Below are 27,125 nucleotides of genomic sequence, written 5' to 3'. Positions count from 1 at the left end.
CTTCCTCAGGACCTACGATCCGTTGATTCATTGATTACTTTTAAAAAACAGCTAAAAACTTATCTTTTTAAAATTGCTTTTTGTTAACTTTGTTTGTTTTTTGCCTTTTAATCTGTTATATCTGTAAAGCACTTTGTGATGTCTATCTAGAAATGTGCTATATAAATAAAATTTTACTTACTTTACTTTACTTACTATCACCAAGTAACGTAGGCGTGTTTCTTGAATTAGCAGCAGGTGTTAAACAGCTGACAGATGAGGAGGAGGATGCATGCAGGTAAACTGAGGGTCTTTTGAGCTGATCGCTGGTTTCGTGAGAAAAATGTCAGCTCGTTCTTTATGTTACAGAAGCACAGAGACACAAGACCAGGCGGAAAGAGACGATCGTTCGGTGAAAATGAGAATCTGCGAATGCAACATGTGGAACACGGAGAGTGGAATATGTAAACAAACCGGTTAACGTAACCCCCTGGGTGCACTCTGCATGCTAATTGTTAGAATAGAATAGAATTCAACTTTATTGTCATTGCACATGCACAGGTACAGGGCAACGAAATGCAGTTTGCATCCATCCAGAAGTGCTTTAGTGATATAGATATATTACAATATATATTAGCAATAATATAGATATGTGAGTATATTACAGAAATGGGTCTATTATGGTATGTTATAATGTACACGGTATGAAGTATGTTGTGAATATTCTATAACTATAAGTATGTACAGGCTGTAGTGAGTACAAGCTATGTACAGGATATGAACAGGATATAAATATGAAAAACTATACAGAATATGAAATAAATAACTTTACAGAATCTGAGATATACAGCTATACAGAAATGGGAACTATGCAAGTTGTAAACAGTTGTAGGATTAAAGATTATCGAATGTACAGAATGATTATTTACACAGAGCTATACAGTAGTGCAGTTAAGATAAGTGAGGGTGTAGATAGTTTCTACAGAGGTGCTAGTGCTAGTGGTTGTGAGTGGTGGTTCAGTCCATGTTATTATTGTGTGTTTGAGGGTACAGTTGTCCATTGTGTGTGTGTGTAGGTGGTTGTGGGTGTGTGTATGTTCAGTCCATGAGTTTAACGTGGGTCAGATGTCAGGAGGCAGAGTTCAGGAGTCTGACAGCTGTGGGGAAGAAGCTGTTCCGGTACCTGGTGGTCTTAGTCCGGAGGCTCCTGTGGCGCCTCCCAGAGGGCAGGAGGGTGAAGAGTCCATGCGATGGGTGACTGGGGTCTTTGATGATTTTCCCAGCCCTTTTCAGACACCGCTTCCTGTAGATGTCTTTTATGGCAGGAAGTGGTGCTCCGGCGATGCGCTGGGCAGTTTTCACGACCCTCTGCAACGCCTTCCGGTCCGAGGCAGAGCAGTTCCCGTACCAGACTGTTATACAGTTGGTCAGGATGCTCTCGATGGTGCAGCGATAGAAGTTCACCAGGATGTCTGAGGACAGGTGGTTCTTCCTCAGAGTCCTCAAGAAGAAGAGGCGCTGGTGAGCCTTCTTGACCAGCTTGGAGCAGTTGGTCGTCCAGGTGAGATCCTCGGAGATGTGGACTCCCAGGAACTTGAAGCTGCTCACACGCTCCACAGCCGTCCCCTTAATGTGGATGGGTGGATGTGGGTCAGCATTCCTCCTGTAGTCCACGATGAGCTCCTTGGTCTTCTCGGTGTTAAGCAGCAGGTTGTTTGTGTCGCACCACTCAGCCAGACGATCCACCTCTTCCCTGTAGGCGGCCTCATCGTTGTCACTGATGAGGCCAATCACCGTGGTGTCATCTGCAAACTTAATGATGGTGTTGGAACCATCAGCAGGTCTGCAGTCGTGGGTGAAGAGGGAGTAGAGGAAAGGGCTCATCACACAGCCTTGTGGTACACCGGTGTTCATTGTGATGGTAGATGAGCAGTGGTTAACCAGCCGGACATGTTGGGGGCGGTTGGTCAGGAAGTCCAGTAACCATTTGCAGATGAGGGAACTGATGCCCAGGTCTGTCAGTTTCCTGATGAGTTGTGAGGGGTGGATTGTATTGAATGCTGAACTGAAGTCTATAAACAGCATTCTGGCGTAGGTGTTGTTGTTGTCCAGGTGTGAGAGGACAGAGTGCATTGCGATGGAGACTGCATCCTCTGTGCTCCTGTTCGGGCGGTATGCGAATTGGGGGGGGTCCAGGGTGGGGGGGAGACAGGATTTGAAGTGTGCTAGGACCAGTCGCTCTAAGCACTTAGTGATGATGGGGGTGAGTGCTACTGGGCGGTAATCATTGAGGCAAGATGGGTTGGAGTTTTTGGGTATCGGGACGATGGAGGTGGATTTGAAGCAGGCCGGTACCACAGCGTGGGCCAAGGACAGATTGAATATGTCTGTGAGCACTCCTGCAAGCTCCCCAGAACACGCTCTGAGAACACGCCCGGGGATGCCATCAGGGCCTGCAGCCTTGTGGACATTGATCCTGCTCAGCACCGCTCCTACATCGGTGGGGGAGAGAGTCAGAGGTTGGTGGTCTGGCGTCATGTCTGCTTTGGTTGTGGTTGTGGGGTTCCCTCGCTCAAAACGAGCATAAAAGTTGTTGAGCTCGTTGAGGAAGGAGACATCAGAGGATGCGGGGGAGGGTTTGGTGGTCCTGTAGTCTGTGATGGTCTGGAGTCCTTGCCACATGCGTCGGGGGTTGGAGTTGGAGAAGTGTTCTTCTACCTTCTTTTTGTAATGGTGTTTGGCTTTTTTGATGCCCTTCTTTAGATTAGCCCTGGCTGTACTGTAGGCGTGTGCATCTCCTGACCTAAAGGCGGTGTTGCGGGCCTTCAGGAGGAGACGAACATCCCGGTTCATCCAAGGCTTCTGGTTGGGGTACATGGTGATCCGTTTCTGGGTGGTGACACTGTCTGTGGTTTTGGAGATGTAATCCAGTACAGATGAGGCGTACTGGTCCAGGTCTGTGTGGGTGAACATATTCCAGTCTGTGTTTTTAAATCTGTCCTGGAGCACTGCGTCTGTCCCCTCTGGCCACACTTTAATTGTCCTCACAGCAGGTTTCACACGTTGGATGAGTGGTGAATACCGAGGTGTGAGGAACAGGGAGAGATGGTCCGATTGTCCAATGTGGGGGAGGGGTGTGGCTTTGTAGGCTCCAGCCAGGTTGGAATACACATGGTCTAAAGTCTTGTCTCCTCTGGTGTGGCAGGAGACATGTTGGTGGAATCTGGGGAGGACTGTCTTTAAGTTGGTGTGGTTGAAGTCGCCAGCAACAATAAAAGCAGCCTCGGGGTGTTTATTCTGGTGTTTGTTAATGGCTGCAGAAAGTTCTTTCATGGCCAACCTAGCATTAGCGTCGGGGGGTATATACACGGCAGTGAGTATGATAGAAGTGAGTTCTCTGGGGAGATAATAAGGTCTGCATTTGACCATTAAAAACTCCGCATTAGGTGAGCAGTGACTCTCAGTAGTAGTGGAGTTCATGCACCAAGCATTGTTAATATAAATGCACAAACCTCCACCTCTGGTCTTGCCGGAGTCATCTGCTAGCCTGTCGGCTCGGTGTGTGTGGCGTCCTGCTAACTCGATAGCATTGTCCGGGCAGCTGTTGTTCAGCCATGTTTCGGTGAAAAACATGACATTTGAGTCCATAATCCGTCTGTTGTTAGTGATGGAGAGCCGTATCTCATCCATTTTGTTTGCCAGAGAACGGACATTGGCGAGAAAAATACTGGGTAAAGGCAGCCGGTGTGGTGTTAGCTTTAGCTTAGCCCGTAGCCCTCCGCGCCTACCTCGCCTTTGTTTACGATCTCGGCGCCGTCTGCGTGCACTTCCGCCCGGCCGGGGAGAGTGGGCAGCCTCCGGTGTTCTGGAGATCTCTGGGATGAGTCGGAGATCGGCGATAAAACTGTTGGAGTTGTGAGTCCAGATGTCCAGAAGCTCTTGTCTGCTGTAGGTCAGCAGCGCACAGCAATTCTGGACGAATAATCCGGTTAAAAGTAGATAAAAAACCGCTAAATAGCAGATTCTGGAGAGACACTGAGCCTCGCGTTGTTCACGCGCCGCCATCTTGGATCTAAATATAGCAGAGCTAGTGAAATCTCTGAAAACATCTGAGCACTTTTGCAAACATGTTCTATGTTGACAACCTGACCAGACATACGTCGCGACATTCGCGGCTAAAACACTGTTAAAAGTGTAGCTGGTGACAGAAAAACGGGGTATTTTAAAACTACACCACCACCATTGCTGCCTGTGATTTGATCTGCATTCTGGGATACCTGGCTGCCCCAAGTCTACACAAGCTATCGATTATCTAGGATCGACCTGTTTTGACTTACTTTGCACGGCAACCAATCAAATGTTAGAGAAGCTGCATGGGCAGCGTTAACCCCGCCCCCTGAGTTTGATGGGTGAGGCTGACAGATAAAATTATTTCATGATGAGAGCCAGGTGCCATGACTGCCAAAATGAAATAAATAAATATATCATTAAATAATTAATTAAATGTGTCAATAATTAATTAAATGTGTCAATAATTAATTAAAATGTGAAATACATAAACAATTAATTAAATGTGTCAATAATTAATTAATTAAATGTGTCAATAATTAATTAAAATGTGAAATACATAAATAATTAATTAAATGTGTCAATAATTAATTAATTACATGTGTCATAACTATTTATTTAATTAATTAATTCCAATTTTAATTAATTATTGCCACATTTAATTAATTATTTAATGGTGTATTTAATTAATGCATTATGGCAGTCCTGGCACTCCATACCATTGAACCCTCTGCACAGAGTTTCAGTTTCCTCTTCTGGTCCCAAAGTGCAGAACAACAAAGTTTCAAACAGCTTCGTTCCAGCAGCAACAGCCACAGAGATGCAGAGAGACTTCTCTGAATCTCTTGGTTGTGTTTTATGATGCTGTTTGCATATCTGGTGTCTGTGTTGCTTTGGAAAGGACCAAAAAGCCTTCCAGAGAGTGATCCGTACAGCAGAACACTGCTGCAGGATTGCTCTCCCCCTGCTTCAGGACACCTACACCAGGAGATGCCGGACTAGAGCAGCGCAGATACTGAAGGACCCGTCCCATCCTGGCAACAAACTGTTCCAACTTCTGCAATCTGGTAGAAGGTTCCGCATCTTCCGGGCAAGGACAGAGAGACTCAAGAGGAGCTTCTATCCCCAAGCCATCCGTGCCCTAAACACACACACCCGCCCTCTCACATCATCTATAATTGACTGAGACAGGACTCTTCCAGACACTAAACCAAGGCACAATGTACATTTCAATTCCTTTAATTTTAAATATGTTTATATTGTCTATCCTGTAAAATAGTCAGATATCTATTCATATTAATGTACAGAATTCACCTGCTTGCTGCTACTACTGCACATTCACCCAGTGTATATACTATATGTGTATATATATATATATATATATATATATAATGTTCTTCCTCTACACCCCCCCCCCCCCCCCAATTTGTGCACATGTCGAGGAGCGTGTCAGGCTACATTTCACTGTGTGTTATACTTGTATAACTATGCATGTGACAAATAATAAAGAACCTAGAACCTAGAACCTAGAAAATGGGCATGTGAGAATGGATCACTCATCTACTGCAGCTCCAGATAGACAAGCTGGATCTGAACCTGGTAGCTTCACTTAGAAGACACTTGTGACAGGAACGTGTGAGAAGTTTTTTGCAGACAAGTGTGGATTTTGAGTCTGGTACGAGCTCTCCAGTCTTTGTAGAGATCCACATTCTGCATACTGCCTGTGGGAGGCTCCAAATCCACTGAGCAGCTGCTCGTGGTGGTATTAGCTTCATGTGTGTGTGTTAGCATTAAGCCTCGGTCACACTCTGCTGTGGATACAGTCACGGACACCTGGACATGTGATGGCTGAGTAGTCCTTCCTGTTAAACTTCTTTGAGGTTGAGCTTGAAGCTCCTGCTTGGGGCACAGCTGGTTATTGTACTGGAAATGTTCTGTAGAGTCCACACACTCACAACAAAACTCAGTGTGGACGACACTGTGCATGCACCAATGCTGATTGGTTGGAAAGTGGGTGGGAACGGGGAAGAGAGTGACAGCAGCATTCAGCACAAATATGGAGGATAAAAGAAGAAGAGCATGATTGTTGTAACACTGGCTTTCACTTTAGATTTACAAACACCAGCACAAGCAGAGCAGCCCACTGACTGCATGGCTGTGACAGCGCCCCCTGGTGATTGTAAACCGCTACAACATGTAGACGGCTGTTTGCTGCTCGTTTCTTTGCCTCCATCACAGGAGCTCTTTATCCTGTTCTTCACTCTCATTGGTTCTTTGTGTGCTTGTTTTTACAACAGTAGTTATTCTGATTGTTCAAAGAAGACAATCAGCTGTGACTAAATGTAGCTCCTACAGCAGCGATGGTAATAACTACTGAAGCAACAGCAGTTAGACTCTATAACTCCTCAATCACAATGTCAGGACTCACTGGACACTGTGAACATCCATGGTCGCCACTTCATGCATAATGGACCTTCTATGTGTATGGACATGTGCAGGTGTATATATATATGTATGTATATGTATACATATGTATATTTAGTGTGTACGTGTGTGTGTATCTTATGTGTCTATATATAGGAATAGTAGTGGCACAATAGTTACGTTAAGCTATATAGGACCATCACAGGACTGAATGGCTACAGACCTGTCGCCTTGACGTCTGTGGTCATGAAATCCTTTGAACGACTGGTGTTAGCCCATCTGAAAGACATTACAGGCCACCAGCTGGACCCTCTGCAGTTTGCCTACCGGGCAAACAGGTCGGTGGATGATGCAGTGAACATGGGGCTGCATTACATCCTGCAACACCTTGACCACCCGGGAACATATGCCAGGGTCCTGTTTGTGGACTTTAGTTCGGCTTTTAACACCATTGTGCCTGAACTTCTTTCCTCCAAACTCTCCCAGCTCAGCGTGTCACCAGCTACCTGTCAGTGGATCACCAGCTTCCTGACAGACAGAAAGCAACAAGTGAGGCTGGGGGAGATCACCTCTGAAACCCGGTCCCTCAGTATTGGTGCCCCTCAAGGATGTGTCCTCTCACCACTACTGTTCTCCCTCTACACTAACAATTGCACCTCCAAGAACTCGGCTGTTAAACTCCTAAAGTTTGCAGATGACACCACTGTCATTGGCCTCATTCAAGATGGTGATGAGTCTGCATACCGGCAGGAAGTACTCTGGTACTCTGGTGCAGTCAGCACAATCTGGAGCTGAACACTCTTAAGACTGTAGAGATGACAGTGGACTTCAGGAGACATCCCTCAACTCTGCTCCCCCTCACCATATCAGACAGCCCTGTGTCGACTGTGAAGATCTTCAAGTTCCTGGGTACAACCATCTACCAGGACCTGAAGTGGGAGACCAACATCAACTCCATCCTCAAAAAGACCCAGCAGAGGATGTACTTCCTGAGACAACTGGGGGAGTACAGTCTTCCACAGGAGCTGCTGATCCAGTTCTACACTGCGGTCATTGAGTCTGTCCTGTGCTCCTCCATCACAGTCTGGTATGGAGCAGCCACTAAACAGGACAGGAGCAGACTGCAGCGGACTGTACGGGCAGCAGAAAGGATCATCAGCGCCCCCCTGCCCTCCATCCAGGATCTGTACCTCTCAAGAACCAGGAAACGGGCAGGGAAAATCATCACAGACCCCTCACACCCTGGACACAGACTTTTTGATCTGCTGCCCTCTGGTAGATGGTACAGAAGCCTGCAGACCAGGACCACCCGTCACAGGAACAGTTTCTTTCCCCTCGCCATCTCCCTCCTAAACAGTTGAACTGTCACACTGCTCCCACTGCCAGACTGCAGCTGCACCTTATGCACATTCTGTAGTATTCATTCCACCTCATTCATTTCTGTATTTTATGTATATAAGTTTAGATTCGTTATTTATAGTTGGTTTACACAGCTTTGTGTATGTATGTGTATGTATGTGTAATGTGTATATATAGACACGTGTGTGTGTGTGTGTGATTTACACTGCTGTGTGTGTGTGTGTGTGTGTGTGTGTGTGTGTGTGTGTGTGTGTGTGTGTGTGTGTGTGTGTGTGTGTGTGTGTGTGTGTGTGATTTACATTGCTGTGCTTGAGAGCCACCATCTACCGGAACCAAATTCCCTGTATGTGACTGCACATATACTTGGCCAATAAACACGATTCCGATTCTGATATAGTTTATGTCTTGCATATTTCCACAACCATATCCATAATTACATATTGTGTATTCTACCGTTGTATATAGTGTATTATCTTACTCTTTTCATTGGCTGTACTTATTTGTATTTTTGTATTTCCTTCTGATATCTGTACCTGAGCTGAGGTAACGCAAAAATTTCCCCGTCGTGGGATCAATAAGTCTTATCTTATCTTATCAAATCCAGTATCAAAGCTTTTGATCATTAGTTTTCTTTTCTTCTACTATTATGCTTTGCTTCTGCTTCACAGATATTCTCTGAGATATTTTCTGAAATGTTTCCCACTGTTGGACAAACTTTCACAGTTTCTTCATAGAGGAGATCTCCTGTGGAGTCCATCTGTGCACACACAGTACTACCAAACTCATCACATACTAAACACACACACTTTGAAGGAATCATCAGGACTTTAACTGTTTCTCAGGTTAGCTTCAGGATAGCCATTTAGCATTTCTCCAGTCTTTTTCCCTGAGTAACAGAGGCTCAGATGACATCACAAAAGCTGATTATTCAGCTGCATTGGTGGTGGTGGAGCAGCATTAATAATGACGCTGTAGAACAACAGGAACATGGGAATATCAGACCGTTAGTGGGTTTAGTCATTCCTGCTGGACTTTTTGTCCTCATTGAAGTGACCTGCTGAGAGCTCACACTGTTCTCTGTAGAAATTATGTCAGTCTGACTCATCACATATTTGGAAGCATGTTTGATGTTTGCTCTCAGTATAAAATATGGAATATGCAAAGGATTGGAGACACGCTTCAGTCTTTATGGACCTGTTTCTGTAGCTGCCACCATCGTTCTACATGTTTGTACATCAGCTTATGAAATCCGGTCTCCTGTTAAAGTCTTTATTTATTGTTGTCTGGGGCTGGGAGCTCATGTATGTACCGGCTCTCTCTCCTAGTGGCCGCTTGGCGGGGCCTGGCGCCTGTGGCCCGGCTGGGCCCCTTCTTGAGGGTGGGGCACCCTCAGGCCTCTGGCCTCTGGGCCTGGGGCTCGGTCCACTCTGGCACAGCTGGCTGCTGGCAGAGTCCGCGGGCATGTCACTGCAGCCCCCTCTGGCTTCTGCTCCGTGGCTGCTGGGTGACCCCTCGTCTGGGGGAGGGTCTTCCCAGGAGGGTGGCACGGTAGCCCCTTTGGTGGTCCTCCTTGGGTCCTCGTACTCTGGGCCCTCTGGATGTCTGGGGCCTGGATCTCCTCCATACCTGCTTCATGCCCTGGGGGACGGGGCTATGGCTCCCCACACTCTCTAGCAGATTGTTGCATGGAGAAACCTTTTGAATACAAGCGTGCTGATCCACACAGTTGTGCACACAGGTGTACACACATATGTTCACAGACACAAACTACACATTTCTTGGCTGCTACCTCAAAGCACATTGTGGACTGTCAATCTTGCGTGCTGCACAATAACATTTAAAATTTAGTATCTACTGTTACCTACTGTTAGCTAGTTTATTGTGATGGTGTTGTATTTATTATGTTGCTCTTTTTTGTTTATTTTCTCTTCTGTTTTTTTCTTCTCTCGACAGGTGATCCAGGTGTTTTGTTTTGTTTTCTTTTTTGTTTGTTTGTTTGCTTTTCTTTTTTCTCTCTCCCCTCTATTTTCTGTTTTTCTCCATCTCTTTCTTTCATTCTTTCTTTCTCCCTGTTCTATCCCCCATTCATGTCTGTCCGTCTGTAACAACTGAAAATGAAATAAAATAAATACATAATTATAATAAAGGTCAATCAAATTGACCAATATGGCAAGGCCATGATGATCCACTTGGTAAAGTAAATCCGCTAGGCATCTTTTTTGGCCTTCAGACAACAATTCTGATGGCTAAAGATCCAAACGGGAAAGACTAAAAAAAAAAAAAAGTCTTTATTTATTACTCATCACCTGCTTCACTGTCACTGTGTGGGCAGAGCTGCCTGAGCCCCACCCACACAGAAGCTTCCAAACAGCAGACACACCTCCTCTCTGGAGCTAAACTTTTGCTTCATCTCTGCCTCTTTTCTTCATCCTCCATCTCTCTTTTCTCGTCTTCAGTGTTCTGCAGCCCGCAGAGCCTCTCACAGCCATTAACACACCCATACCTGACCAGCTAGCATTACCCAGCATGCTGTGCAGCAGTATCAGTTTGTAAATGTGCATTAATTCCTGCAACTGTTCATATCAAAGATTACTTTGTGCCGTGACCTTTGACCTTAAGAGAGTCAGCTGTGGATTATTCATTGTTCTTTCTGATACTTAGAACTTTGAGGAAGAACGCTACACAGTTAATCATGGTCCCCGGTCTCTGAATTAGGAAAGGCCGGCAGGCCGCGTGTAGGCCGCAGGCCATACATTGAGTAGCCCTGTTTGAAATGTGAACATTGTTCTGCTCCAGTCAATGGACTAAACCAGAGAAGAAGAAAACAGACTTTACCATCAAGATCATTAGTGTGGATCAGTATAATATCAGCCTATGTCTGCAGTTTAGTGTCAAGACAACTTTCACATCATATTCATCTCAGCACCACTAAAACATGGTGACTGACCTCAGAGTTTCAAGTACACATCCTGGACTCTCCAGAAAACCACACAGCTGCTTCACTCCTGAATCCTGCAGCTTGTTGTTATCACTCAGGTCTAGCACTCTCAGATGGGACGGGTTGGACTTTAGCGCTGCTGCCAGATAATCACAGCTGATCTTTGACAAACCACAGCACTCCAATCTGTATAAAGAATGAAAGATGTAAGTTTATTAGAATAGAATAGAATAGAATAGAATTCAACTTTATTGTCATTGCACATGCACAGGTACAGGGCAACGAAATGCAGTTCGCATGCATCCAGAAGTGCTTTAGTGATATAGATATATTACAATATATATTAGAAATAATATAGATATGTAGACAAAGTGTGTGCTTGAAATTCAGTGTTTCACAGTCTGTTCAGAGTTGAAAAGGGTTTAGAATCTAGAAGTTTAGAAAAGACTTGAAAAAGTCATGTTTTTCATTCAAGGAACCACTTGGCTGCACTTTTAAAGCTGCACATAGAGACCAGTGTTGTTAGTCCATGTGCGATTAATCCAGTCACACAGGATGAGAATAATCACAGAGTTACCCTGGGCAATCATGAAGCACAAACTGGCATTTGTCATGAATCAGCTGACGGAGCGTTTTGGGGGGATTTCCTGCTTTTATTGTTTTGTTTTAAGGTTTGATTCTCATCCTCTATTGGACCATAAAATGGGTGTCATCAGGACGCTACAACATAAAGCAAACACCATCCCCACGGACACAGCAGCCAGGGATGCAGAAGAACATCACATCAAGAAGGCCCTAAGTCAATGTGGTTATAACAGCTGGACATTTATGAAAGCTGGGAAGGCACCTAAAGAAAGCGGAGAGAAGGACAACTGCTGCCTAAGTGAAAACCTGTAGTGATACCATACATGTCAGGAATATCGGAAAAGTTGAGATTCATTTTTTTCTAAACACCGAGTCTCTGTGGCTTTTAAACCCCAAAACACACTGCACCAAAAATTGGTCCAACCCAATGATTGGGTCCCCCGAAACAAACAGAGCAACATAGTTTACGCTCTTAAGTGCCAGGCAGATTACCAGGATTTATACATCGGGGAAAACAAACAACCTCTGGCGACACAGATGGCACAACAAAGAAGAGCCTCGTCAGGTCAGGACTCCGCAGTCTATTTACACCTACAGGCCAGTGGACACTCTTTCAATGATGAGGATGTATACATCCTGGAGAGGGAGGAACACTGGTTTGAGCGGGGAGTCAAGGAGGCCATTTACGTGAAAAGGGAAAGACTGAATCGAGGAGGGGTCCTGGGGGTACATCTTTCGCCATCTTACAGTGCTGTGATTGCAGCCATTCCCCAACTCTCTGTGAATAGTACTCATGGTCTTTGATTAGTGGTTGATGATCATGGTCATGAGAATTCAGCCCTAGTAAAGAAAGCCCAGCAGTGCCTCCATTTCTTGAGGGTTTTGAGATGGAACAGGCTGCAGACTGAACTCCTAGTGTCCTTCTACCGTGCCACTGTTGAGAGTGTGCTTGTGCACACCATCCCTGTGTGGTACGCTGGTTGCACAACAGCTGACCAGAAGAGACAACAGAGGGTTATCAGAACTGCAGAGAAGGTGATCGGCTGTCCACTCCCCTGCCTGGAGTCAATTGCCAGCTCAAGATGTCTCTCCAGAGCCAGGGCAATTATAAAGGACCACCTCCATCCTAACCATCACCTCTTTTTAACATCCTGCCCTCTGGAAAAAGGTTCAGATCCATCAGGTGCAAAACCAACAGACTAAAGAACAGCTTCTTCCCGTGGGCTGTGTGGGATTATAATATTATTTTATGCCATGTTAGACCCCTAATTAAAGATTGTGAATTATTATGTAGTTTTAGTTTGCATTATCCTCCTGAATTAGAAGGTGATAACTCTTGCATTTGTTAAACTGATTTGCATTACATTAGACTGCTGATTTATTGTGGATGAATGATATTGTTTTATGATGCATTATACTGCTGAGTTATAAGAAATACTGTTGGCAGAAAGTCATCGCCTTATTTGTCTGATTAGAAGAGAACAGAACATACTGGAGAGGTTTTCTTCCCCATCTCAGCAGGAGCAGATAAACAGGGAGCCAAGGTCGTAGCTTAGGCGCCGTGTGAGAGAAAGAATGTGAATCTTTAGGCTTTTATGATAAGGTGGGGGCCACTAGAGGCTATAAGAGTTTGATCAATGGTCCACCATTTTGAGATCTGATGCTGTCTGCGTACGGTGTCCATTTCCCACGCGTGTGATCATTAAAATCATCGTTTGACTCAACCCGGCCGGACCAGTGTTGTTATTGTGGTTTTTCCTCTTGTATCCATCCCCAAAATTTGAATCCGTAACAGTTGTCAGAACTCTTAATGCAAATTAAGAGTGTGTACAGACTTTCCCAACACATACACTCTGACACTGCTGTTGATCATCTATGTGCAATATCTCAGTCTTGGGTTAGGGTTAGGGTTATTTTTGGCTCATGTGCAATATCCTTGGTATGTGCAATATTTTTCGGTCCTGTGCAATATTTTGGTCCCAGTAGAACTAGCATCTCCATCCTAAATAAAAAGCACTAAGTCTCTATGTCTAAGTCTCTAATTTGCATATTAATTATCAAAGAACTGACCTCCCAGCCCATTGTTCATTCAGTGTTGCTAGTTTCAGTCATTATGCACACACACACACACACACACACATATATATATATATATATATATATTTATGTATATTTATGTATATATATATGGCGTTATTTTTGTGCCACTACTCTGAGCGCACGTAAAAAAAAATTGCATGTGCAAGTGTTAAATTTTGAGAAGAAATTTATTTTGAGCGGAGGAAAGCTAAATTTGAGTGAACAAAATTCATTGCTGCATGCAAAAAATGTATTTCAGTGTTTGCTATTATCTATATACACCCACAATAGCAGCCCCTCTCGCTCAGTTTTTGCATTTGCGCTTGCTCGCAATGTGCTGCTTGCACTCTCAACATTTCTGCCCATGCGAGTTCAACTCTTTCTGTACACCGTTATATTTGTGCCACAAAACCAACCAATCACAGACCTGCAAAAAAAATCTGATTGGCTGTTTTGGTCTCCAATCAGCTCGAAATGACGAAATGCAATATCTCAGAATGCATTTCGTCCAAAACTCAAACGAGGCAGTGGCCGAGGAACGCAGAGTGGTGGAGTTTGAAATATTACTTTCTGGATCACAAAATAAACTTTCAAAGATATTTTCAGGCGAGAATGGTGCTGTGTAAACTTCAAATGTCTGCTCGATTCATCAAGACTTCACGTATTTGCAAAAGTGCTCTAACATTTTCGGAGATGCCTGTTACCCACCAGCTGACCGCACAGCTGGACTGACCATTGGGGTGGGAAACCATGTTTCTGCCTCCATCTCACTTAGCACTGGAGCACCTCAGGGTTATGTTTTAAGCCCCTCTGCTGTACTCACTGTATACTTACAATTGTGTAGCCACATCAGATACCACCTCCATTGTCACTTTTGCTGACGACACTGTTGTTATGGCCCTGATCTCCGACAACACCAAGAAGGCGTACCTGGAAGAGATTATGAACCTGGAAACCTGGTGTCAGGAGAACAACCTCCTCCTAAACATCAGCAAGACTAAGGAGCTGATTGTGGACTTCAGTACAAAGCAGGCGAGGAATTACAAACCCCTGATCATAAGTGGCACGCCAGTTGAGAGAGTGGTCACCTTCCCGTACCTGGGTCTCCACATCACTCAGGACCTGTTAGGACCTCACATACAAGGTCTTAAATAATCAGGGCCCATGTTATCCTAATGACCTTGTAGTAAAATATCACCCCATTAGAGCACCTCACTATCACACTGCAGGCTTACTTGTTGTTTGTAGAGTATTTAAAAGTAGAATGGGAGATTAGGCTTAAAACCTCCTTTTTGCTAAAGCATATAGTTAGGGCTGGATTTTAGGAGTTTTTCCTTCCCACCGTCGCCAAAGTGCTTGCTGATAGGAGGTCATATGATTGTTGATTTTGTCTGTATGTATTATTGTAGGGTCTACCTTACAATATAAGTCACCTTGAGACCACTGTTGTTGCGATTTGGCTCTATATAAATAAAATTGAATTGAATTGAAAATTTTCCTGTGCCTGCTTTGGATTTCAGTTTTATGCACTTTGTGTTTCCTCATTTTTGAATTTTGCATTTGGACCAATAAACGCTCCATATTGTCAGCTCCTGCTACGGTGCCTTCTACCTGGGTTGTCTATTGTTACGGAATAAATATATATTCTTAGTGCTTTTTTTCTGTTTATATTGTTTTATAGAGGCCAGTGTAGAAAAACGCCACTTTGAGTTATAAGGTGTGCTAAAGTTCACAGAGTACTGTGTATGACAGGAAACTCTGCACGCTTTGTGAACCGTTGCAAAGGAACAGGATGTAGACAGAAAGTGAAACTAGGCAGAGTGCACTGCAGAGTTGTTTTGATTGAAACTATGTGTGACTATGTGTGATGTATAACAGAACTATATTATACCCATTTGGCTTGTAATGTTTTAGACCTGTGGATGCTTGCTAGCGTCTGCAGCTCTCCTTTTCTGGAAATGTAGAATAAAGAGGATTTTTTGAGCTTTGACCACACTGAGTCAGGTTTTCTCTGTTCAGTACTGGGGATAAAAGAATCCGGTTTAATATTTGGTGCTTCCGCCTGGTTCCCTTTACAACGGACAGGACAAATGTGGCCCAAGGTGGGATCTGAAATGAGGCGAACAGAGGACTGGTCTAAAAAGATTTAAAGGTAAGCACCACCTGTTGAAAAAGAGCAAAGTGTGCATATTGGATGAATTCTAAATTATCTGTTCACCGAGTTAATGATCTTCATCGTTAAATTGGCTCAGTAGTGGTGAAATTAAACTAAATCATAAAATCTGTTCAGTAAATTTACTGGTGACATGTCCGAAGTGATTTTGGGGTAATTTGTGACAATAAAAGTAAAATCTGGGGAAATTTCCGATGAAAATTTATTACTGTTAATGTTGGGGTGAATTTTAGAGTTGACGTGTTGTGTGTACTGTTAACAGTGTTGTGTCAGCCAAGAGAAAAACAAATTAGAGTAGGGAATTGGGCACTTGTTTCAGGGATTTAAGTCCCTTTTGGTCAGAAGGCTAGGCCTGGACATCAGTAAAGTGGTGGTTGGAGTCCGCAGTGGTGTTTTTAACTTTATTTAAATAAATTTAGGACTGAAGTTGGACTTCTAAGAAGTGCAACTGGGTGCAAGGGTGACACCTCCACTTCAACGTGGACGCGTGTTGGAGACCTGCGGCGACGGGACAGTTCGGGTGGTTACTGGTAAAACTGGGGACTTTTGTTAGTGACTAGTGGTCAAGGACGGACCACTTTTTCGTCTGGGATGATATATGCACTTGTTTGGCCGAGAAAGCTAGGCTTGGGCGTTGGACACTTCAAAAAATAAAATAGATTGTGTAGAAATTGGGCCAGTCACAGTTTGGAACTGATACTGGTTAATTGGTCAGAAAAAGGTTAGACCTTGGCATTAGACGCTTGCAAAGTTGTCCTAATTGTGTAGGAAAAGTCTGGTACCAGCAGAAGGGTGATAAGGGTTGGACCCGGGCGTTGGACACCAGAAAACCCGTGTAGGGATCACGGTGTTTGTGTCTGTATGTACCTGGTTTGTCTGTTTATTGTGTATTGCTGCAAGTGTAAAGTGCTGACTATATAACGGCATGATGTTGTCCAATTTGTGTGCGTTGCTGAGGGTGCAGTTTTTATGTTAAAAGTGAGGAGAATCACAGAGGGTACAGTATATAGTGTGTGAACATAAAACAAGAGTTCGATTAGGCTGTAGAAATTGATGAAAATGCAGTGAATTGAAGAGTGTGTGTGTGTGTGTGTGTGTGTGTGTGTGTGTGTGTGTGTGTGTGTGTGTGTGTGTCTGTGACAGGAAGTGAAAATGTCTGCATGCAGTTTGAATGAGAGTGGCTGTGTGTGCAACGAGTGAGAAATAGAGACATTTCAAAATGTAAATAGAAAAATTAGAGAATGAATGTGTTAATAACTACTAATGAAAATGATATTAAATAAATGTCTTAGTGTGTTAACACAGGTGCCCATGGACTTGGCTCAACCTCGTGGATTCAATTCAATTCAATTCAATTCAATTCAATTTTATTTATATAGCGCCAAATCACAACAAAAGTCGCCTCAAGGCGCTTCATAGATACAGAGAAAAACCCAACAATCATATGACCCCCTATGAGCAAGCACTTTGGTGACAGTGGGAAGGAAAAACTCCCTTTTAACAGGAAGAAACCTCCCGCAGAACCAGGCTCAGGGAGGGGCGGCCATCTGCTGTGACCGGTTGGGGTGAGAGAAGGAAGACAGGATAAAAGACATGCTGTGGAAGAGAGACAGAGGTTAATAACAGATATGATTCAATGCAGAGAGGTCTGTTAACACATAGTGAGTGAGAAAGGTGACTGGAAAGGAAAAACTCAATGCATCATGGGAATCCCCCGGCAGCCTACGTCTATTGCAGCATAACTAAGGGAGGATTCAGGATCACCTGGTCCAGCCCTAACTATATGCTTTAGCAAAAAGGAAAGTTTGAAGCCTAATCTTGAAAGTAGAGATAGTGTCTGTCTCCCGAATCCAAACTGGAAGCTGGTTCCACAGAAGAGGGGCCTGAAAACTGAAGGCTCTGCCTCCCATTCTACTTTTAAATACTCTGGGAACAACAAGTAGGCCTGCAGAGCGAGAGCGAAGTGCTCTAATAGGGTGATATGGTACTACAAGGTCATTAAGATAAGATGGGGCCTGATTATTTAAGACCTTGTATGTGAGGAGCAGGATTTTGAATTCAATTCTGGACTTAACAGGAAGCCAATGAAGGGAAGCCAAAACAGGAGAAATATGCTCTCTCTTTCTAGTCCCTGTCAGGACTCTTGCTGCAGCATTTTGGATTAGCTGAAGGCTTTTCAGTGAGTTTTTTGGACATCCTGATAGTAATGAATTACAGTAGTCCAGCCTGGAAGTAATAAATGCATGAACTAGTTTTTCAGCGTCACTCTGAGACAGGATATTTCTAATTTTAGAGATGTTGCGCAAATGGAAGAAAGCAGTCTTACATATTTGTTTAATATGTGCTTTGAAGGACATGTCCTGGTCAAAAATGACTCCAAGGTTCCTCAAAGTGTTACTGGAGGCCAAGGTAATGCCATCCAGAGTAAGAATCTGGTTAGATACCATATTTCTAAGATTTTCAGGGCCGAGTACAATAACCTCAGTTTTATCTGAATTAAGAAGCAGAAAGTTAGCGGCCATCCAGGTCTTTATGTCTTTAAGACATTCCTGCACTTTAACTAATTGGTGTGTGTTATCTGGCTTCATGGACAGATAGAGCTGGGTGTCATCGGCATAGCAGTGAAAATGTATGCTATGTCTTCTAATGATGCTGCCTAAGGGAAGCATGTATAATGTAAGGGTTAGGGTTATAATGTAAGGGTTATAATGTAAGGGTTAGGGTTATAATGTAAGGGTCTGTATCATCCATGTGCTCTCTGGCAAACTTCAAACGGGCCTGGACATGCACTGGCTTAAGCAGCGGAACACGTCTGGCACTGCGGGATTTGATTCCCTGCCGTTGTAGTGTGTTACTGATGGTGACCTTTGTTACTTTGGTCCCAGCTCTCTGCAGGTCATTCACCAGGTCCCCCCGTGTGGTTCTGGGATCTTTGCTCACCGTTCTCATGATCATTTTGACCCCACGGGATGAGATCTTGCGTGGAGCCCCAGATCGAGGGAGATTATCAGTGGTCTTGTATGTCTTCCATTTTCTGATGATTGCTCCCACAGTTGATTTTTTCACACCAAGCTGCTTGCCTATTGTAGATTCACTCTTCCCAGTCTGGTGCAGGTCTACAATACGTGTCCTTCGAAAGCTCTTTGGTCTTGGCCATGGCGGAGTTTGGAGTCTGACTGTTTGAGGCTGTGGACAGGTGTCTTTTATACAGATGATGAGTTCAAACAGGTGCCATTCATACAGGTAACGAGTGGGGGACAGAAAAGCTTCTTACAGAAGACGTTACAGGTCTGTGAGAGCCAGAGATTTTCCTTGTTTGAGGTGACCAAATACTTATTTTCCACCCTGATTTACGAATAAATTCTTTACAAATCCTACCATGTGGATTCATGGATTTATTTTTCACATTCTGTCTCTCACAGTTGAAGTGTACCTCTGGTGCAAATTACTGACCTCTGTCATCATTTTAAGTGGGGGAACTTGCACAATCGGTGGCTGACTAAATACTTTTTTGCCCCACTGTAACACGTGTATTTCAGTAATAGCCTGCTGATTTCAGTGTAGTGGTGAACAGTCGCACAGCTCACGTAGGCGTTATCTGTGATACTCCTTAACTATAATTTATCCAAGTTAACTTCAGTTAACCATTCAGACAGTTCTTTTACAATGAAAAACATAAACACCCATGCTGCCGGTAGGTTTCTTCAGTGCCAGCTGTTAACATAGCTGCTTATGCAGTAACCATGGTAACCACTGACTCTGAGCGGCTGGATCGACGGAGGTCAGACAATTTTACATATATGATCGTAAAACAGGACACAGCCACTATACGTGCTGGCCTCATATCAAATGTGAAGGCAGACTGAGTCTATGTTTGACGTTTGTTTATATCTAATCTTCCTTTTCAAACATTTAAACAGCAGGGAGTCTGCAGCTGAGGGAATACAAACTCAAATTGTCGGAACAGGTTTGCTCGTTTCTTGGATTCATTTGGTGATTTATTAAATGTATAACTGTTATTCTAATCTACTGCTGGGTCTCTTACACTTTTCTTTATGCTGTATATTTTCACATCTCTGGAATAGTTGGCAGTTAGATAGTCAGCTGGGAAACTTTGTGTTAACTCATGGAGCTGAGGATATCGTGGATATCGTGGATATGCTGACCTCGCTCCGTGGTGTACAGGGCCGTTTACCCTCATGATTAATATTCACTATAAAAATATTAGCCGAACATCATGAAGTCTGTATGTGTTTCATAGTGTCGAACAACCTTTGTACAGTTAAAGCCAGCAGTTACTACATGACAGAAACACCAACGTTATCTCTTTTATGCGTTTATACACAGGTCACGCTGATTACTGAACAAAAACCCAAAGATCAGATGCTAAACAGATTTATTTGCTCTCTCTCCTCCTTAAACATGTTTTTAATGTTAGTTATAATTCAGAATTGGCGACTGAAACACGTAGGACACATAAGAACATCAGGAAATAAAACACCGATAAATATAACCTCAGTAAAAGAAGTCAGCGGGGGTTACTACAGCTGTGTACCGGGGCCTGCGCTTTGTCGGTGGGATTGCTTGCGAGGCGAGCGGGTCTATCCCATGCTTTGCCGTGAGACTGGGCAGACATCTCCGAAATCATCGAAGCACTTTTGCAAAGAGGCTGTATCTTGACAAACCGACCAGACACATGAAGATTAAACCACTACATTCTCGGATAAAAAAAATATTAAAACGGTATTTGGTGACACACAAACAGGGTTTTTCAAAGTTCAGTTCTGTTAGCTTCCACAGGCCGGTTGTTGTGTGCTAGAAACAATGGCCACCAGGCCAAAGCAATGGTTTTGACTCGATCAGCGTTAACCCCGCCCCCTGAGTTTGATGGGTGAGGCTGACAGATAAAATTATTTCAAGATGAGAGCCAGGCGCCAGGACTGCCAAAATGAAATAAATAAATATATCATTAAATAATTAATTAAATGTGTCAATAATTAATTAAATGTGTCAATAATTAATTAAAATGTGAAATACATAAATAATTAATTAAATGTGTCAATAATTAATTAAAATGTGAAATACATAAATACTTAATTAAATGTGTCAATAATTAATTAATTGCATGTGTCATAACTATTTATTTAATTAATTAATTCCAATTCTAATTAATTATTGCCACATTTAATTAATTATTTAATGGTGTATTTAATTAATTCATTATGGCAGTCCTGGCGCTCCATAGTGTGGGACCAGACACATTCTGTGTAAAATGGAAAGAGTCCATGGGGCTAAGAAAACCTCTAGGAAAGGGGTCAGAGTCATCATCATTGTGTATATTAAAATCCCCGACTATAGCCAGTCTGAGGCCAACCAATGAAATATGATGCGGGGAAAATGAACAGAGGTAGTGATTTTTTAAGTCTGATTTCAGACCATGTAAGTATTAGTTAAGCCAAGAGTAGGGCAAAACCTTTATAGCCCGGAAAGTTCTAATTCCCACAACATATTGTTAGATTAGTAAGCAAAACTTTTCTGTGATTAAGATTTTTGGGGTTGTTGTTTTAGTGATGGGTTAATTCTGGCAGTTAGGTTTCGGTTGTTTTCTTATTTCAATAGAGGGAGTTTTACTAAACACGGACATGTCTATAACTGGGCCCATTATTTTTGTAACAGTGCACTTAGAGAAAACCTGTCAGGTGATGATGTTTTGTGCTTTGATGAGCTAATAATCTGCTCTCTTTTTCTCATTTTTGTCCTAAGCAGGCCTGCAAGATTGAATTAACAGCGCTGTAAAAATCTTCGGGAGAACAAATATAAGGTGAGCTTTTCCAGATTATAATGGGCTGAGGAAAAGCCTAACTATGGGAACCGATGAGCGTTTGAGTTCCCGTCCAAAAGGATTGCAGTGAGTCAATCCAGTTAAAAATAATAAAGAACTCTTTTTCTAAAAACAAAATAAAACAAAAAAAACTAAAAGACACGTTGGTGGTTTGGAGGAAGCAATTATTGAAGCTAACTCAGAAAGATCAATTGGAGAAAAAGAGTCTAAATGAATATCAATGTTACTGAAAGTAGCTGTAGATAATATTACATCTGTGGGATTATTATTGGTATTTTTTTTCTAATGATAAAAATTTAATTTGTGAAGAAGTTCATGAAGTCATTACTAGTTAACGTTAAAGGGATGGTTGGCTCAAGAGTACTCTGACTTTTTGTCAGCCTGGCTACAGTGCTGAAGAGAAACCTGGGGTTGTTGCTTTCCTATAAAGCAACAAACTATTCGATTGTGGGCGATCGTGGCTCAAGAGTTGGGAGTTCACCTTGTAATCGAAAGTTTGCCGGTTCGAGCCCCGGCTTGGACAGTCTCGATCGTTGTGTCCTTGGGCAAGACACTTCACCCGTTGCCTACTGGTGGTGGACTGGTGGTCCGGCAGCCTCGCCTCTGTCAGTGCGCCCCAGGGTGGCTGTGGCTACAATGTAGCATGCCATCACCAGTGTGTGAATGTGTGTGTGTATGTAGACGACACCTGGGTCAAAATCAAGACACAAGAAGTGGAATCCTTCACTGCGCACATTAACACTCAGTGACGTGTCTAGCGGGGTGGCCTGGGGGGGCACAGGCCACCCCCCCAACCAGACTGGCCACCCCAGGTGCCACCCCGAAGATAAAACAATAAAAGTTAATGAAATATCAAATGTACGATTATGGTTTCACAGTGAAGCTCAGATATCCGAGGGTAAGTGAATGCAGCACCGGCTTCTGCACTATGCGCATCATGTTAGCAAAGGTAGGAGAGCCAAGCACGAAAGACGGCACCGCGGAAAACATTTTTTCAGCGAAAGATTAACAAGTTAACATAGCTGGACTAGCCATCGGACGTTTGCATGGTGGGCTGATGACTTATTTATTTATTTATTTTTTTGTAATGGCATGAACAATGAGAAGTGGTGGATTGGCCAGATGCTGGCCGATGTGTAAAAATAAGTCAGTTGTTTGGTGGTGGCTATGGCGGAGCTTCCACAGAGGCAACAGGTGGATGAGGGAAGGTGAGGCAGGAGGAGAGACCCGAGGTGGCCGCCAGTCCAAGTGTCAGGTGAACTGAACTTCAGGTAAGAAATTATGACCTGCAGTCTATCTGGGTCAGATATAAACCAAGTTTAGGTGGAGTTTATTTTCGTTGTGCTGACTTTTTACAGTCAGTTACAATACCTCATACTGCGTGAGCTAGCATGACGAGTTTCTATACAGCTGTTCGGTTGCTATGATGTTACTGATAGTGAACTTTATTTTATTCATAAGGTTAGTTAGTAGAGTTGCCAACAGCTCCTTAAAAAATGGAATGGTCCCTCATTCAGAGAAAATATTATGCGTTTCGTATTGAGCTGAGAAGAGACGCAGTTTGTCCCATACTTTAGCTAGAATGGAAAAAGACACAAAGCTGGAGTTATTCTGTCTTTACAGCTGCCTCTTCTCTTATCTCCCCTCCCTCTTCTATTGCTACTTCAATCATGAAACTGATCAATGATCAGCTGATCGTCTCTCTTGTTTGTTTATCGCCCACTTTGCGCCAGAAACAGGAAACCAGCGGATGTCGCGCTAAACAACAGCAACACGTTTAAGCTTGATCAGCTGTTGTTAGAATTTATTTAATATTAATTTCTACTATCAGCTGATGTTTGCTGGAGCCACAGCTGTAAAGCTGCTGGTCATGATGTCGGTTTGGATATGTGGTGAGAGGGAAACATGAAGATGAAACCAGGAGATGTCCTTACTGAATCATCAGAGCTGAACAGTGATGGAGAAACAGGTTTACCTTTTAGGTGACATGAATGAGTTGAAGGAAGTTATGAACTGTTTCTGAGAGACAAATAACACCAGGATCCTTTTCTAAGTAGCTGACAGCTGGTAACTGTGCAGGGGCGGGTCTAGCAAAGTGTTGCCAAGGGGCCAGGTAGGGCATTAACAGGGAGAGGGGGGCACAAAGAAATACTTTTCTTTTTTATTCTCAATTCAAATATTTAGCTTTTATTAAATAATTATCTGAATCTTGCGAACAAAGTTTTTATCTGACGTAAAATGTATAGAAATCATGCATACAGGGAGTGCAGAATTATTAGGCAAATGAGTATTTTGTCCACATCATCCTCTTCATGCATGTTGTCTTACTCCAAGCTGTATAGGCTCGAAAGCCTACTACCAATTAAGCATATTAGGTGATGTGCATCTCTGTAATGAGAAGGGGTGTGGTCTAATGACATCAACACCCTATATCAGGTGTGCATAATTATTAGGCAACGTCCTTTCCTTTGGCAAAATGGGTCAAAAGAAGGACTTGACAGGCTCAGAAAAGTCAAAAATAGTGAGATATCTTGCAGAGGGATGCAGCAGTCTCAAAATTGCAAAGCTTCTGAAGCGTGATCATCGAACAATCAAGCGTTTCATTCAAAATAGTCAACAGGGTCGCAAGAAGCGTGTGGAAAAACCAAGGCGCAAAATAACTGCCCATGAACTAAGAAAAGTCAAGCGTGCAGCTGCCAAGATGCCACTTGCCACCAGTTTGGCCATATTTCAGAGCTGCAACATCACTGGAGTGCCCAAAAGCACAAGGTGTGCAATACTCAGAGACATGGCCAAGGTAAGAAAGGCTGAAAGATGACCACCACTGAACAAGACACACAAGCTGAAACGTCAAGACTGGGCCAAGAAATATCTCAAGACTGATTTTTCTAAGGTTTTATGGACTGATGAAATGAGAGTGAGTCTTGATGGGCCAGATGGATGGGCCCATGGCTGGATTGGTAATGGGCAGAGAGCTCCAGTCCGACTCAGACGCCAGCAAGGTGGAGGTGGAGTACTGGTTTGGGCTGGTATCATCAAAGATGAGCTTGTGGGGCCTTTTCGGGTTGAGGATGGAGTCAAGCTCAACTCCCAGTCCTACTGCCAGTTTCTGGAAGACACCTTCTTCAAGCAGTGGTACAGGAAGAAGTCTGCATCCTTCAAGAAAAACATGATTTTCATGCAGGACAATGCTCCATCACACGCGTCCAAGTACTCCACAGCGTGGCTGGCAAGAAAGGGTATAAAAGAAGAAAAACTAATGACATGGCCACCTTGTTCACCTGATCTGAACCCCATTGAGAACCTGTGGTCCATCATCAAATGTGAGATTTACAAGGAGGGAAAACAGTACACCTCTCTGAACAGTGTCTGGGAGGCTGTGGTTGCTGCTGCACGCAATGTTGATGGTGAACAGATCAAAACACTGACAGAATCCATGGATGGCAGGCTTTTGAGTGTCCTTGCAAAGAAAGGTGGCTATATTGGTCGCTGATTTGTTTTTGTTTTGTTTTTGAATGTCAGAAATGTATATTTGTGAATGTGGAGATGTTATATTGGTTTCACTGGTAAAAATAAATAATTGAAATGGGTATATATTTGTTTTTTGTTAAGTTGCCTAATAATTATGCACCGTAATAGTCACCTGCACACACAGATATCCCCCTAAAATAGCTAAAACTAAAAACAAACTAAGAACTACTTCCAAAAACATTCAGCTTTGATATTAATGAGTTTTTTGGGTTAATTGAGAACATGGTTGTTGTTCAATAATAAAATTATTCCTCAAAAATACAACTTGCCTAATAATTCTGCACTCCCTGTATACCAAAAAGACAGTGTACATCACTGTCACAACAGCATTTGTTTTCATTCAAAGCTTTAATTAATACCTGGTGGGCCGGTCTGTAGTGAAAATGCCCATTTTTTTGTCCCAGTCCAGCCCTGCAGGTTAATACTGGCAGTGTCACCATGCCAGCTGACTGTATTTCATCATCAGCCAGTGTTGTTCTTTATACATCAATATTACCAAAGTTTACCATAAGGCAGCATATAAAGTATTTACTTGCTTTCAGGTTTTATTCAAATGTTAGTCTTTTCATTTGTTTCCCCACTTTTTTCCTGTTTCAAAATCAAACACCAGTTTGTGAGAAGATTATCTTCTTTTTTTTTAACAGGCATTCGTTTTGCATTGGCATTGGCTAATTTGCCAATTGTATGTTAAAAATGTTCGTATTTTAATATTCAAAAATGTTTTTGCCCAAAACATATGTGCACTACATGTCAGTAAAAATACTATGCAAATATTGATGTCCTTGACTGCTGAATAAACACTGACTGATTGTATCTCTTGTACTTTATCAACGCAGTATCTAAAAACTTTGCACAGTAGTGGTTAAAATCTCATTCTAATAAGAGTTAAAAGCGCATTCGGTTATTAGGTTTACAGGGTTATTGAATTATGGTTAACGGTTGGTAGAATTGTTTTTAACATTATCTGCCAATTACATCTGCCACCCTTCTCCAAATCTGTGCCCCTACCTGCCCCCCCCCAACAAAAATTTTCTAGACACGCCACTGTTAACGCTGTGGATAAAAACATCAGGTTCACCAGGGAAGACACAAAGGATAACTGTTTGCCTTTCCTGGACTGCGCCGTGCACATTGAAGAGAATGGCAACCTCAACATCGAAGTTTACTGGAAGCCCACACACACGAACCAGTACCTCCTCTTTGACTCCCATCACCCGCTGGAACATAAACTTGGAGTAATTAGGACCCTACACCACCGGGCAGAACATGTTCCCTTTAAACCTGAAGGAAAAAAGAAGGAACACACACATGTAAAGGAAGCACTCAAAATGTGCGGCTATCCTAAATGGGCGTTCTTAAAGTCAGCAAAGAGGCACAGAAAAGAAGATCAGACACCAGCGAGGGAGGATAAGAAGGACAGACGCAACAACATTGTCATCCCCTATGTAGCCGGTGTATCAGAAAAACTCAGGAGGGTTTTCTCCAAGCATGACCTCCCAGTGCATTTCAAACCCAGCAACATTCATTTAAACTAACATAAACATCCTGCTGCAACCAGGTTTCTGTAAGGCAAAGTAAATTGATTTGTTTGCAGCAATTACATTTACATGTCACTGTTTTACTCTTTGGTTCAGATGTGGATACTGTATAGTTCTTTCTTTGTGATTTTTTATATTTAAGTTTTTTTATTTCTGGTTTTTAGTTTGTTTTTTTGTCTGTTTGGGAGCTGACACAGTCTTTATGGAGATGGGGTTTTGGGGGGGTAACAGGAGGAGAGAAGCTGCAGAGAGGCGTGAAAGACTGCAACTCTGCTTCCTGGTCCCAACACTGGATAGTCATACTTGGGGGGTTTAATAAATTTGTCCATATTTCTAGAAATGAACAAATAAATCAGACAGCAATTAATCTCAAAAAGACTGTTCTCTCTGAGTCTGCTCCTCAATTCAATTCAATGTTATTTATATAGCGCCAAATCACAACAACAGTCGCCTCAAGGCACTTTATATTGTAAGGTAGACCCTACAGTTAGTTTTCAGCTACGGGCCTGACATGGAAACCGTATAAGCCAGAGGTCCCTTTACTATGGTTCACAGCTGCAGATCTGTTTTATATACATGAGGAATACTTGTCTATACGAGATCACTGCA

General features: G+C 43.1%; 1 long non-coding RNA gene across 1 annotated transcript; it reads left to right on the top strand.

Annotated features, from left to right (window-relative positions):
- The first annotated feature begins 15,846 nt into the window (after positions 1 to 15,846).
- Positions 15,847 to 26,833, top strand: LOC120724569. The gene is made up of 3 exons (XR_005693958.1): positions 15,847 to 15,859; positions 24,970 to 24,981; positions 26,659 to 26,833. It is a non-coding gene; the product is annotated as an uncharacterized LOC120724569 (long non-coding RNA).
- Positions 26,834 to 27,125: the final 292 nt, after the last annotated feature.

Source organism: Simochromis diagramma, unplaced genomic scaffold (assembly GCF_900408965.1).
Source record: "Simochromis diagramma unplaced genomic scaffold, fSimDia1.1 OVJJ01000697.1, whole genome shotgun sequence".
Lineage (NCBI taxonomy): Eukaryota > Metazoa > Chordata > Actinopteri > Cichliformes > Cichlidae > Simochromis > Simochromis diagramma.
This window is presented reverse-complemented; position numbering and strand designations above follow the sequence as displayed.